A 14673-nucleotide genomic window follows, 5' to 3' on the forward strand; every position below is an offset into this window, starting at 1 on the left:
AGTAACGCCGTTATACTAAAACAGCGTTAGTCCCAACACTGGGGTTAACACATCGCTAAAGAAGTCCAGTTTACACGTTTGACAGCATTGATTTTTATTTAAAATAAAAGAAGACCCCTCCCCCCCTCCTGCAGTTAGTTCAGTCATTGTAATTCTATGGATCTGGACATATGAAAGATAAATGTACATTTTATATTTACTCACTTTGAGAGGAAAAAACTGTCTGGAAATGCGGTTTTGTCCTTAAAAAAGTTTCTGTTTCTGGATCGGATGGCCTTTACTTATTTGTCTTTATTTTATTTTATTCAGCTGCAAACAGAAAGTTAATTAAAAAAGAGGATGCAAAAATATCTGTTCCAAAGAAAATTTTGCATTTCTTAATAAAAGGACAGAAAAAAGGTCAACTGTTTCTATCTGCACATTTTTTTCTTTAAAAAAATTAAAGAATAGATTAAAAATAAAATTTGTAGTCAAAGTGGTTTTAAGATTTTTGGGTAAAATAGTTAACTCTTTATGTTATTTATTTATTTATTTTACACAAATTGGCAAGATCTTTTTATTTATTTACATTTTTTGCAAAATGCCTTTACCATTTGTTTTCTGAAATCAACAAGTTTTATTTTTAGGAAAAAAGGATTTAAGTGTTTTTATTTTATTCTAAATGATTCTAACTGCTCTTTAGTTGAGTAGTTTTCCTTATGGGACCCCTGATTTTAGATGGGGGTTATTGAGGATGACTCTGTGGATAGTGCTCGCCTTTTTAGTAAGTTTATCTCTATAGCAGCTTTCTCAGATAAAAATCACAAATTGCTTCACAAAAGCACAAATTTCAAGCAGTCATTATACACATATCCCATAATGAACAAAGTAAAAGAGAGTACAATAGAGTAAAAGACTAAAGTAGATCAGTTAAAAGTTCTTCTGAATAAAAACATCTTGATCTGACTTTGACTTTGGACGGATGGATTTATGGTTGAATGGATGGATGGATGGATCACACACATTTAAATCAAACCCTCACCCTCTATTAAGAGCTATATGACTGATACGAGATGCTCCTCTGTGTTCCTGTTACTATGTTCCTGTGTTTGTAACTACAAATCCAATTTATCAAACTTTAAGCTTTAGAGCAGGCATGTCCAAATCCGGCTCGTGGGGCCGCATTCAAACTTCTATCGGCCCACGACTCCTCCACAAAATTAATGTCCTCCAGCACTTTCTAAGGAATAAAATTTCTTTATTATGATTGGAGAAATTTGGTCATAAGCCATGGTAAACTAGTGGCAACAACCTCTGGATCTTTGATCTTCAGTCTTAAAGGGTCACCAAACAGGGAAGTTGGAGGCTGACTCCACCCACAGCTGAAATGTGAGAATCCAGTAAGAGGGGCGGGGCTTGGGGGCAGGACTGTTATCATTACTGGAGCTGCAGATCATAATGTGAGACTTCTGAAACGGTTTGACCAATCACGATATTAACTGTAATACTTTGTTTCACCCTGTAGGGGGCAGCACACAGACGGTTTTTAACCCATGTATTTAGAATAATGTCAAAATGAAATTGTCAAAAATGTGTCAATAGACCAATAGTCAGCACTTTTAAAGGCCCATTTATAAATGTAAACGGCTAAAGAAAAAAAATATATGATTTAGGGTTTGGTTATCCTTTAGAGGCCAAATACAAAAATATTTTTTAGTTTCTTTGTTCAAAACCTAAGTGGTTCCTGGATAAGATTTGTCCTGTTCACATGGATTTGGAAAGATTGATAGTAACCATTTAATCACAAATATAAAACATATCATATGAATTCAGATTCAATGTTTTCTTATTTTTTATTTTTTCGAGTCTTCAAATCAGAAATTCACAGTAATTTGGTAAAAAAAAATATTGTATTTAATTTGTTTCTGTGAATATATGAAGTATTCCATAGAGAAAAAAAAATAAATAATTAGTTTGTATTTAATTATTAAAAAGGTTTAAAGAATCCTCACTCATTTTCACCTCAAATCCCGTCCTCTTTTTAAGAAGTTTCTCCTTTAGAGTCTATTATTAGTTTTCAGACACGACAAAAACAATGTTTTTGTGATACACAAACACCAGACTCCAGTGTCTGCCTTAAGTTAGTGACAAAACTTTCTCCTTTGTTCTAACAGACGATGTGATCAGGAGGCATAAATGAAAAGCACACATTAGAAATTAGTAACTGAAACCAAACTGGCTAATGCATGTTAGCACTTCTCCTCATTTGGTAAAGTGATTCTCTTTGCCGTTTAATTTGGATGCAAACTGAATGAATGCATTGCGCTAAAGGAAAAACAAATATATTACATCTATAATAAGGCATATCTCTGAGTGCAGGAGACGTGTTCTATCACTTAAGAACACAGAATCAGTGCCTTTGAATGAACTTAGTGACAGTCTATTTACTGAGGAGCCTTTAAAGCATCTCACTCCCCTGAACGGTGAATGGAGAGCCCAAGGAAAGAGACTCAATTGATTTAAATGGAGTTTAGTTTTGTCACTGAATTTTGAAAGTAAATGCATTCAGAGCAGCTTTTTCATTTCCAGTGTTTGGTTGTTCTTCAGTCCGATGTCCGTGGTTTTGTAAGGGAAGCTTTTATGACAACTAATTACCAACCAGCCGGAGGTAGCCTTGAAACGAAGGTGATTCTGGCATAAACCTGCACTTGAACATCTGGTGTCCAGATAATAAAATCTGTCAGCTTTGTACCCATAATGCAAAAATGTATTAAATATAAATAGCGATAAGACGGGCAATTATCTGGTGAAGAGAGAGGATTAATTGGAGCAGAAAAGATTCCGTTTTAGTTTTTTTTTTTTGAAAATACACACTAAACTTTTAAGATCTATCTCCAAATGGTAAAAGGGGAGTGGGGTCAAGGATTGTTTGAAGGGGAGCTAGATAATCTTTGACTGGATGTTTCCTCAGCCTGAAAATTCGTATAAAAACGTGTTGGGGAAAAAAAATGTGAAGGCTGAGTCGGTTCATGTTTTCTGCTATGCGCCTCATTCAGGAACCCTTTTCCTGGTAACAATGCTTAATAGCTATAGCTGTTATAAGTGTGTCTTTGTGGGATGAGCAGCAGAGCGGATGGGAAATATTTCCCTCATCCTCTTTGCAAATACAAAACCGTTTTTTTTTTTTTTCACTATTGACGCACGTTTGGGATTTAGTTTATTAAATGAGGAAAGACTGAATATACACAGAATAAACACAACCAATAAGTGTTCTAGTTTCTGAATAGTTTTACGTCATGAAAACACATTCAAATACTTTTAATAGATTTTTGGTGCTGTGAAAACTCCACGAAATATGAATACCGAGCAATTTAAGGAAAATCTTCAAAAATGTATTAAGAAAAAAAGCTTTAAAGCCTAATTTATGAGCACAAAATTAAAACAAATGTAAACTGGATATGTTTACTTTAGATTTGATTATTTTAAGCATTAAAGATAATGCAAATACAGAAAAAATACAAAACACAAAAGTATTAAACCCATTTAATAAATCAAGTAATAAAGAAAAATTAATAAAATTTTCAAAATAAAAGTTTAGGAGAAACTTACAGGTTATTTTTTCAGTGTATTTTACTCAAAGACAGGTAAGTGTTGTGCAGCATTATAGACGGTCACAATCATCTTTTTCCTTAGCTGGTCACAGTTCAAACACCTGAATGGGATGGCCTTCTGTTCTTCAGTCAATATCACAAAATATTAATATCGTCAACATCTGTCAGGACTCTGAAATGTTCCCTCACATGTCAAATGATCACTATAAGTGCAGCAACAACAGTGATTCCATGTATTTGTTCTTATTCTAAAACACTTCATGTTCCCTCTCAATCTCTAATTTTTATTGGCTATGTGTGGTACTGACGGCAGTGAACAGATCTAAAAATCCTGGAGCTCTTCTACTGTAAAAAGGGAAAATTTGGATCACTTAACAAAAGCTCTGTAATCTGTTACAGTAAAAAAAATAGTTTTAATAAAATTAATTTTTTAAGTTAAGTAAACTATCAACTCAAATTTTTAATTTTATGAGAACTAATATTTTTAATTCTAACAAATGAAAGAGCTTTTGTGAATTGATCTAATGTTTCACTTTTTTCAGTGTGACATTAAATCTGCGACTGTCAGTTCTGTTAGAGGGTGTGTGTTGTCCAGCTTGTCCCACAAAGCTTGGTTTCTGTCATTTAAAAATAATCTCTTTGATCATTAGCTTGCAGAGTTCTATGATGACAAAAAAATTAAAAACAAAACATTAGAAACCAGCTGTGTTGCAGTTTACTTTACCAGGACAAGTTTTTGGCTCATAACGGCTGGTTCACACCGCGCGCAGAAGCACTATGAAGCGGCACAGTGCGGTGCAGAGGCTGCTTCCATTTGCCACTTCTGTTAACCTGCGGTGTGGTTCACACCAGACGTGACGCGCTGTGGTCCTTCGCAGCCTGCTCGTGGTGTACAGAGATTGTTTCGCCATTTGTTCTTTTTTTAGTACGATCCACGAATGATGCGCGTCAATCCTGGAAGAAAGTTGTGGCAAGACACACAAGAAAATCTGGTCAATTTTCAAAATATAACCATTTTTTCACAGCAAAACACCACTATTGACAAATGTGATCATGTCTTTCTATCTAAGCAGACTATAGAAATTAAAATTAAAATACAAACAATGCGCAACACACACACACACACACACACACAAAAAAAAAAAACATGCTCTGAACTGGAAGTTCGCAGCGCTTCCACGTCCAGTATATATATATACATGTATACACACATATACTAAAGTACTATACTATAAATACTAAAAACAAATTTATATAGTCTTGTCTTGAGAACCAAAAAATATTAATTAAAGCCCCAACATAAGACAAAAATTCAAGCAATTCGTATTTTTTTAAATAAAACATTTTATACAGTTTACTGCACAACTGATTATGTAAATAGAGAGAAAAAAGCTTCTTCATATATTTACAAAACATTTGTTTTTCCTATTTACTAGTTTGGCCTATTTTTAACCTTCGAGCTGACCGTTTCCATGTGAATGCACCATTATAAAGCTGTAGATCTTGTGAACAGTGATGGATGATTATAGGAGATATATTTAAAAGCAAGCAAGGTTGCAAGTTAATTTAACTAACAGTGTTTCCTGTTGTCATTTGAACACAAAAGCTCACATGTGAGACTTTCAAGAGTTTTTGCCGTTCAAATTTAGGACCCTCGTCAAGGACAGAAATGCCAGCGATTCAGACAACTGCCCCCCACCTCACCCCCCAATCACCGCTGCACACTTCGTTCAGTGACCGTCCTGCACGCACAATGACATTGTTTCTTCTGCTATTCATATGACTTTCACTTTCCTGGTAAATACATTCAGATAAGGAGGCTTATCAGATCAATATCTGTAAAACAGAAAAATGCTGCATGTCTATTGTCTTTATGCTTAATTATTTTAATATCTATCAAATAAAAAAATATATATTTTAATTTTCTTTTTTGATTATTGTATCACTATCCACTTCATGCATTGACTGATGCAGTTCAAAGGAAATATTTAAAGTTTATAAGATAGTATTTGACAGTTTTGTTAGAACTCTTTTACAGACTGAAGGATTGCTCTTACATGATGACAGATTTATGTAGTAGCTGTAATATTAAAGAGGGAGCATTTAATAAAAATAATACAGAATATATAATGCTACAAATGATCTAATGATAGTGAATTTAAAAAAATAGAGGAAAGCAAAGTTATGATTGAAAATCCAACTATTGCTAAAAACAGGAAATTGTGCTGTGCACAAAAAGAAAAACAAATACGATTCATTATTGAATTTGACTTTGTTCTGTTGTTAAAGAAGGAACAGAAAATGTGAATTGCCATGAATTAACAAAAAACTAATTTGCACTTTTTGTAACTGTATAACATGTATTTTTTCAAAAAAGTTAAAAGAACTACATAACATGAGAGAACTTACTTATACAATTTAAAAAAAATGAAGTTTAGGACATCGCCTTCAGCATTTCAGCAAAGCAAAACAGAAATTCTTGAACATGCAACAGCAGAAAAAATATGAATAGATTAATAGGATTGAAGTGAATACAACATTAAAAGGAAATATAGGGACACATTTCAAACTTGTGAACTCAAAAGTGTTTTTCAACAAAACTAGAGACCATTCAAACCATTTATTCCCCCATAAAGCTGTTGAGTTGTGTAATGCTTTTTCCCTTCATTAGATTCCTCTTTATGTAACCAATAGCAACTGAGTGAAACAATCAAACCATCCTTTCTCTGATGCCTCAGGTCTGTCCCTCTTTCTGCCTTGAACTGTTCCTGGCAGGCTTTCACTCTCTGAAGACAAACTAACTGCTGACAGTTTCAGTAAAGGGATCGCATCATTATGGAGTAGTTCCAAGTAGATGTGCACCAAACTTTTGCGCACTCGAGGCATCATTTTCTGTAAGTATGGGTCCTTCATTAAAAGAACTTGATTTGCCAGCATGGAAGTGTCCAAAGTGGTTTATGTCAGGTGCATGTGCAGCTGAAGCGACAGAGCATGTGCATTGTGGGTCAATATCAAGATAGCAGCTTCTCAGTACATGTACTTGGAGTGGGTGGTTTTTTAAAAAAAGTACTCAATCTTTACTTAAAGAGCACTTTTGTAGATTTTTAAGGGTTGAGAAGAGGATCAAGTATGTAACTGCTGTAAACATGGAGTGATGAACATGGTAAAAGGGCAGAACAAGCTGCTTGTCTAAAAATGTTGGACTGATGAACACTTTCAAAATAAAAGTCAAGAAACAGAAAACAAAACAAAGGCTTACAAGCTGTACTAGTGTTCTAAATTTTATTTTTAAAGGAAATTAATTCAATTACACTCTGAAAATTGTTTTTAAAATTGAATCAATGTATCAAAAATAAATAAATAAATATTTCTTTACCCTGTTAAGCCCAATACAGTAATTGACAGAAAATTCTAATATTTTGGAAAATATTTTTTGAGCCCTTTGATGAAATACACAAAAAAATTCAATGTCATATGACAGTAGCAATTGTGATGCATAAAGTGGTTTTAGGAAAACAGCGCCTTATTTACCCATTTTTAACATAGTATAACCTTATTATGAAGATATCAACATTCTTTTCATTCTTTCAATACTGCAAGTAGTAATTTAAAGACATAAAGAACAACAGATGAGTCATTCTCACCTTAAAGTATTAAAAATTAGTTAAACTTTTTTCCCGCCAAAAGTATTTTTGAGCTTTCATGGAGGCCGCCATTTTGAAATGAGCAGGAAAAGTCCTACTGTCCCCTGTGGAGTGATGAGGAACTACAGGGTAAAAAGAATGGACTAATTTGACTATAAGTCAAATGCAAAGACCTAGAAGTCTCAGGAATGTGTATCAAATATGATACCAATAGTTATATAGAGTTCATATTTTTGGAAACTATTGGGGGTCCCTGGCACAGTTATCAGTCCATTGTGCCAGGGACTTGAATTGCACAACAAGCTAGCAAAAAGAAACTAAAACCTGTTTTTACCTTTTTGCTCCAAACAAACTCAATATTTTGTTTTATTTGAACCAAATATTTTCTGTCACAGAAAAAAAAACAAGTGTTACTAAAACCCCAAACTAGCAACAAATGCAACACATTTTTGAAACTCTCATTAAAAAAATGGATCTTCCTCTTTTTTCTGCACATGAACGGAGTCATGAAAAATTGCACAACCCTAAAGATATTGCTGTTTCTTGGCGTATTAATCCGGCCGTCTCCTCACATGCAAGCCTTGGTCAATCATTGTCTTTTCATTTCACTCCTTTACCAAAGCAGCCATTTTCATTTAAGTTTCTGCACATTTATTACTGGCGGTATATTTTTGGGGTCAAGAGGTTTGACATTGAGACACAATGTTTCTGCATTATTAAAGGATCCGAGTTTATTTAATGCTATGTTAATGCAATAGTCTGCAGTAAGTAAGCACTTTAACCCTTTCATGCTTGGAGGTCACAGAGTAAAGCTTTGGTTAAAAAAAATATTATTTAACTGTCCTAACAGTAACATTAAGGTATTAATGTCTTTTTCTCATCAGGTTGAATCTCAGTAGTTATAATTCTGCAGATCAAATTGATGCATCATCCTCATCCATAAATCTCATTCAAGTGCTGTTTGGTTTTTTCAACCTTGAGAGAGTTTCAGAGAGAGATTTAGGGATTATTTTGACCTTGTGGAATGACATGGGGAAAACCCCCTGACGAGTTAGCGTTTTCCATCGCTATTGTTGTCATTCTACCTAATTTCCCTTCCCTAAGTGGCCTGTTGTGGCTGTTCCCGGCTTTGTCAAGGACAAATGTGAGGGAGCTGAATTTGAAGATATATATATATATTTTTTTTTTTTGCGCAAAAATCTTTATTTTCCTTTTGGTGAGTGGGAAATAAATAAATCGACGTCATAATTACATGGTGAAGTAGATAGCTATATATTGAGCTGACTGTGTTCCAGACATGTTTGGTATATTTGAAAACATTTAACACCACGGAGGAATATACTGTATCATTAAACAAGTCCAGCTGTTCAGTAACCTTTTTATTTTAATATTTGAATAAAAAAAGTGGAAGGAAAACTTTCCAGTAATCACAACAAACTGTGCATAACCTGACAGTCTCTAAAGTTGGTAAAGGTTCGTTTTCAGCATTTTAATTTGATATTTTTTTGTTTTTTACTGCCGTTCAGTCAACAAGGTTGATTTATGAATTATTAGAAGTCATAAAAGTTAGTATTTTTTAACAGGCCAACCAAAGCTATAAACATTACATTTTAAAACTTTACAGTGAATTGACCAAAAAAAAATCATAAAGTTGCTACAAGAAAAATGACTGAAAAAGAAGCCAACATCTAGAAAGAACAACAAAAAAGGTCTTTAAGGGAATTCTAATTATAAAACTAATTAAAGAATTTAAAAAGGAAATCAAAATCTTCCAAAGAGTGCTTTAAATAAAAAAGAAGATAAGGGGAAAATGATCTTTTATTAAAGTTTTATTATGGCTTTTATTTTCCAGATTTTTTTTCATTTCATGTTATTCAGTTCTATTATATTTTATTTAATTGTCATCATTATTTTTTTGTTGAAAGTAATTTTCAGTGGACGAATGTGGTTAGTTTTAGATTAGATCTTCTGATAACAGGGGCACATTACCAATCCGGCACCAGCCGCAGAACCTGTTCTAGACCCTGATCTTTATCTCCAAATCAACGTTATTTTTTTTTTTAAATCCTAGAACATATTTGGAAATGTGTTCATGCCTGTTGCCCTTGAACAGGATGTTTTTCAGAGTCCACAAATAAAACCTTCAGCTAGAATGAACCGTCATCACTTTGGACAAAAGTTGATTCTCATATTAAATCATTTTTAGTTAAATGTTTATATTTGCATCATTTACAAAAAAACTTTGGTGAAGATTATGAATAAAGAATCTAAAAGTTCATTAACATGAAGCAGCAGTTCCAGTGTTTTGAGTACTTTTTAAAAGACAGATTTAAATTTGTGATTTGGTCCTAATAAGTCCAAATAAATAAATAAGTAAAATAACTCACAAAAAGTAAACTGCACGATGTGTGAGTTCCAGAAACAAAATTGAAGGTAGAACAGTTATTAGGACCAAAAAAGCCATTTTAATAGAACAATACTCAACCCACACAGACACACTATACATAGTATTTCACAAAAGAGAGTAGACCCCTCATTTATTTGGGCAGGGGTTTAGCTATTAAATCCTTTATTATGTTTTAATTTTGTGGAAAAAAAAAACTTTACATTGCTATACAAGATGAACACTGACTACTTCTCATTGTGTAAAAATTCATTTCAGCAGAGTTCCATAAAAAAATAAACAAATCCCTGCAGAAATGTCAGGGGTGTACTCACTTCTGTGAGATACTGTATTTAGTTCCAAAAGTTTTGATTTAGAATAAAGTTTTTCCAACAGATTCCAAGGACTGAATGATTGGCTTTTCATCATAATCAGTCAAGGTGATGAATGTGATTAATACAAACTTTTGTCTCAGTTTTTGCAAAATAGCAAACATTCATTTATGTTTCTGTGTTCTTTGTTTTAATAAATCCTTCAATGATGAACATTTCACATTGAAAATAAACACAAACACAAAAAGGCTCTGAGGGTTGTTCTGTTCACAATGTTATATAAATAACTCATATTTTTTTTATTTGCTGACTTCAACACTTAGAATCAGCTTGACTTTGTGTCAGATTCATATTTAATCAAATGATGCAGTCTTCTGGAAATAAATGTATACATTTTTTATATATGATTCATATTTGCTGCCAGAAAGTTTTTTTTTAATTTGTAAGACATTGTTAAATGCATGTTCTCAAGAAATGGCTGCTAACGTTTGATAAGGCAGTTCATACATGAACAACAATCATTTATATTGATCACAGGTTGTCAACCCCTCAGTATTGGTGCAATATGCAAAAACAAAACAAAAAATACTTCTGCTCCAACTAAGCTTTCCATACTACAAAGTGAATCTGTTTTTTAATAGATAGAAATAAATTCAGGCGCCGAGGGGTTTATTATTATTTCAATATTCGTGAAAATGTAAAAGTCTCCTCATAAAGAGACTGGTTAACTGGGGAATATTTGGATGTAATTACTAAAATTATATAACTGTCATCCTTTCTGCACTATTAATTTAAGCACCACTAAAACAGACTTGATTCCAGAGCCTTAAACTGTATAATTACATCCACATTTCCTTTATTGCTTCATTTATAGATTGACTGTTACTTATACAGTCACAAGGCTGCACTGCTTAGCTCAACCAGAAGGCTCTGGTTTGAATCCCAGCGTGGGTTCTTTTTATGTGGAGTTTGGATGTTTTCTCCAGACACTCCAGTTCCTCCCACAGTCCAAAAACATGCTTCATATGTTAATTGGTGTCTCTCAGATGTCATGTGTGTGACCTTGCACACACATAGACTTGCAACTTGTTCAGTTTGTACTCCACCTTCAACAGTAGCTGGATCCAGCAGGTTCAGAAGATGGATGGATATTCAGGCTTCTGAGTTTAGGCCACAAAGTAACATTTTTACAGAAGAGCCAGACCAGAATCAGATCTGTGGTGTTTAGGTAATCCACCTCATAAGAGAAAGAAATAATCTGGACAAAATCAGGCTTTAATTTTAATTGAAAATAAATGAAAATGAAAATAAATCAATGACACGATCAGAGGTCCTGCAGTGAGATTTGAGCGTCAGGCGTGGTGCTGAAGTCTGGCAGTAGCGCCAGACTGTGCAACAGTGTGGCACTGGGAACATTCTGACGCACAGCAAATATTTCACCACGAGTACACATCCCTGAATTTTGGTAAAGAGAATCAGAAGCTCAACTTTGAGGCTTTGATCATATGATCATGGAGTCCAAAACCAACATGGAGGAGAAGCTGATCGTTCTCACACACTATAAGATATTTTTCCTTTTTTGGATCGAGACAATTCTTCTTTTTCTTACTTTTTCCCCCCTCGGGCTAATGCAGGACAGCACGTAATCAAACTGGGTCACAGATAGGGTTGGGCACCAAAGTTTGGTTCCAAGTAGGGAACCGTTATGATTGACTACTATTCTACTGAAACCAAAAGAAGCTGCTACAAACGGTTCCACATTTCGGTGCTTAGAGTGAAAATTTGTTTGTCTTTGAACATGTCAATCACTTCTACTCTGTTCAGCACGGTGAAGTTCTAGAGGCAATCCTTCTGTCTTTCCTGCGATGGGTGGGCTCACATAAGAGCGCTGATGATTCGAGCACGAGAGCACGCAGCACTCAACTGTCTGGCTGCGTTTCACAGCAGATCACAGAGGTTTGACAGGTTGCTCCGTCGCATTAGCCAATCAGGAACTCAGCTTTGGGCATGTGATGTTTTCAGTGACCTGATCAGCAGGTAAAACACTAATCCAATACAAGCGTTTTGTCCTGTTTGTTCTCTGGCTGCAGCCAGACTCTCGGACTTCAGCGGAGCTCGCTCAACACGCCCGCAGACAGACAGATGCTGCGGCGAGCGGGGCAGCCTGCTCGGGTCTCCTGAACTGTGGTATTTACTCATTTTTGTCAAGACAATAATAAAAAAGTTCACCTATTTTTCCTCCTCTCGGGTTAATGTGGAACAACCTTCAAACTCAGTCACAGAGACACAGAAACACAGTGGAAGCGGCTGTCATCCAGACAAACCCTCCAATAACCCCCCGTAACCCCCCAGACACTGCAGCCCCTCAGGATCACATTCGGTGAGCAGTGAATTTGCTGCGTGGTAAAAGAGGGGCGGGCCACCGGTTTGCAGCTCGGAGGTTGGGGAGCTTTGATTCAATGGGAACAGCCAGCACGTCAAAAAACGACACGCAAAGCATCAATTTTCAAGCAGAAGTCTTAACCATGTGTCAATATGTGACGACTTGGAGATGAGTGTGTTGATTTGGGAAGATGTAGGCACTGTTTTTATTACTGAAGTACCAAAATTGGCACCGAATAGGAATCAAAACTGAAATTAAAGAACCGCTTTGGCATCAGAACTGAATAAAACCCAATCTGTGCCCGACCCTAGTCACAGAGAGACACAAGTACCGCTTAAAGCTTCCGTCATTCAGGAGAGTCTCTTCAGAGTCTCTGAATGATGTCATGAACCCAGACATGAGACGTGGTTACTGATGCTTTGTAGAGCTCTTCAAAATAAATAAACGTGATTTCTCAAGAACGGACATGTCGTCCGTACATTGACAGCATATGAGATATACAGATGAACAATCATTGCAACAGTTTTAGCAGTAGCTCCTCCCACACGCTCTTGGGAGCATCTGGTTTATAAAGACAGTTTTGGATTTGAGTCCAGCTGTAAATTTGTCAAAATAGATGTAGAGGAAGCAAATTTGCTCCACAAATCCCGTTCAGCATGAGGGGGTGTGGACTTCCAACAAGCTCACTCGTGATTGGGGACTGTAGGGACTCAGACCAGCTCGGACCAATCGCTGTGGTTGAGTTTTAAAATGGCGTTCAGGTATCAGGAAGCCATGGTGAAGGCTTTGGCTGGATTTGGAGAAGGCTGGAGGTAAGGCCTTTTCTATAGTTCGATTGATACGTCTATGGTCTGAATACACCCGGAGAGTTTCACTGACCCGTCTTTGAAGGTTTTGGCCAATAGGTGCAACAGTAATCACACACATACTTTGGTTTATACATTTTAATTCACTTGCAAGAATTGCAACAAAACAGGGAGCTTATAATCATAAATCTAGCTAATTATCTTTAACTTGTGCACACAAACAAAGCCGCTCATCCTCCTGCAACTTTCACCCAGAGTGATTGCCATACTATCGTTTTTTATCCACAAAGATCCTGCCACTCAAGCAGAAACTGTCAGTGGGTGTGTGTGTTTGTAGAGGGGGGGAATAAAATGAACAAAATATAAATGATGAAGTCAAAACATTGGTCTAGCAGCAGCCCTTCCCCTTTATTTATTGTACAAATATATCTGGGAGACAGAGACAGAGCTTGTCTGATGCTGGGGCTCCACTGCGCAGTAGCCACAGCACACTTGCAAAACAAAAACGTGCAAGAGACAAACACCAGATAGGCCATAATTCTTGGCCCTTGTGACAGAGGGCCTGGCTCTTCAGGGGCCCCCCAGCTCCACTCAGCCATGTTTGGTGACACCCGAACGGAGAAGTGTGAGGACCTCGCTCTGAGTCTGAGAGGTCAAGAGTGATACACACTAATAGAAATGGTGAAGCTTTCATCCCTCAAAGTCAGCTGAGCAAACAGTCTGATGACGGATACACCTTGCTTTACCGTTCCTATAGGTTATTTTAAAAGTTCTCAAAAATCGGTTAAAACAGAAACTTTTGGGTCCAACATTTGAATCAGTAACGGTCTGTAGTTTTACATTACATGACCACTAGGAGGAGCTTTATTCTGCTCGGTGCTGTCATCAACTCTCATCACTCTGCCTCTGTCTGCCCTAAATCCAGCTGCTCTTCTTAACTTCCATATTTGATTTGATTTTGATTCCATGTCAGATATCCTTCCAGACCAGAGCCTCAGCATTTATCTGGACTGCACTCACTTATGGCTGCATTTCCTTAACGCAGCAGTTTGCAACCTTTTGATACTGAAAGATTAATTTAGGACTTATTTGTCACTGATCAAAACCTGCTAGATTTTTTTTACCCTTTCAAAATGTTGATGCTGCTCCGCATGTAACACTGTTACTTTTGAAATGTAAATGAATTGTTTTTTTTTAAGTGAATAGAAACAGAAATATAAAGAGAAGAAGCATTTTCTCTAAATGTGAAATTATACATTTTTTTGGACAAAGCCCAGCATGACTTCCTTTCCAAATTAAAGACATCCTCTACCACATGGCTTCATCCAACTAAAGCTAATGTATTTCTAAGGAAAGTTTTAAACAGGGAAAGTAAATAAAAGCATTTTCTCTAGAAGTGAAATTGTTTTTTATTGTTTGTCAGAGGCTTGCATGATTTCGTTTCAAAATAAAATACATCATGTGCCACACAGGATCATCCACCTAAAGCTAATATATTTCTAAGGAAAGCTTTAAACAAAGCAAGTCAAAAATTG

The sequence above is a fragment of the Oryzias melastigma genome, linkage group LG9 (assembly GCF_002922805.2).
Source record: "Oryzias melastigma strain HK-1 linkage group LG9, ASM292280v2, whole genome shotgun sequence".
In the NCBI taxonomy this organism is placed as follows: Eukaryota; Metazoa; Chordata; class Actinopteri; order Beloniformes; family Adrianichthyidae; genus Oryzias; species Oryzias melastigma.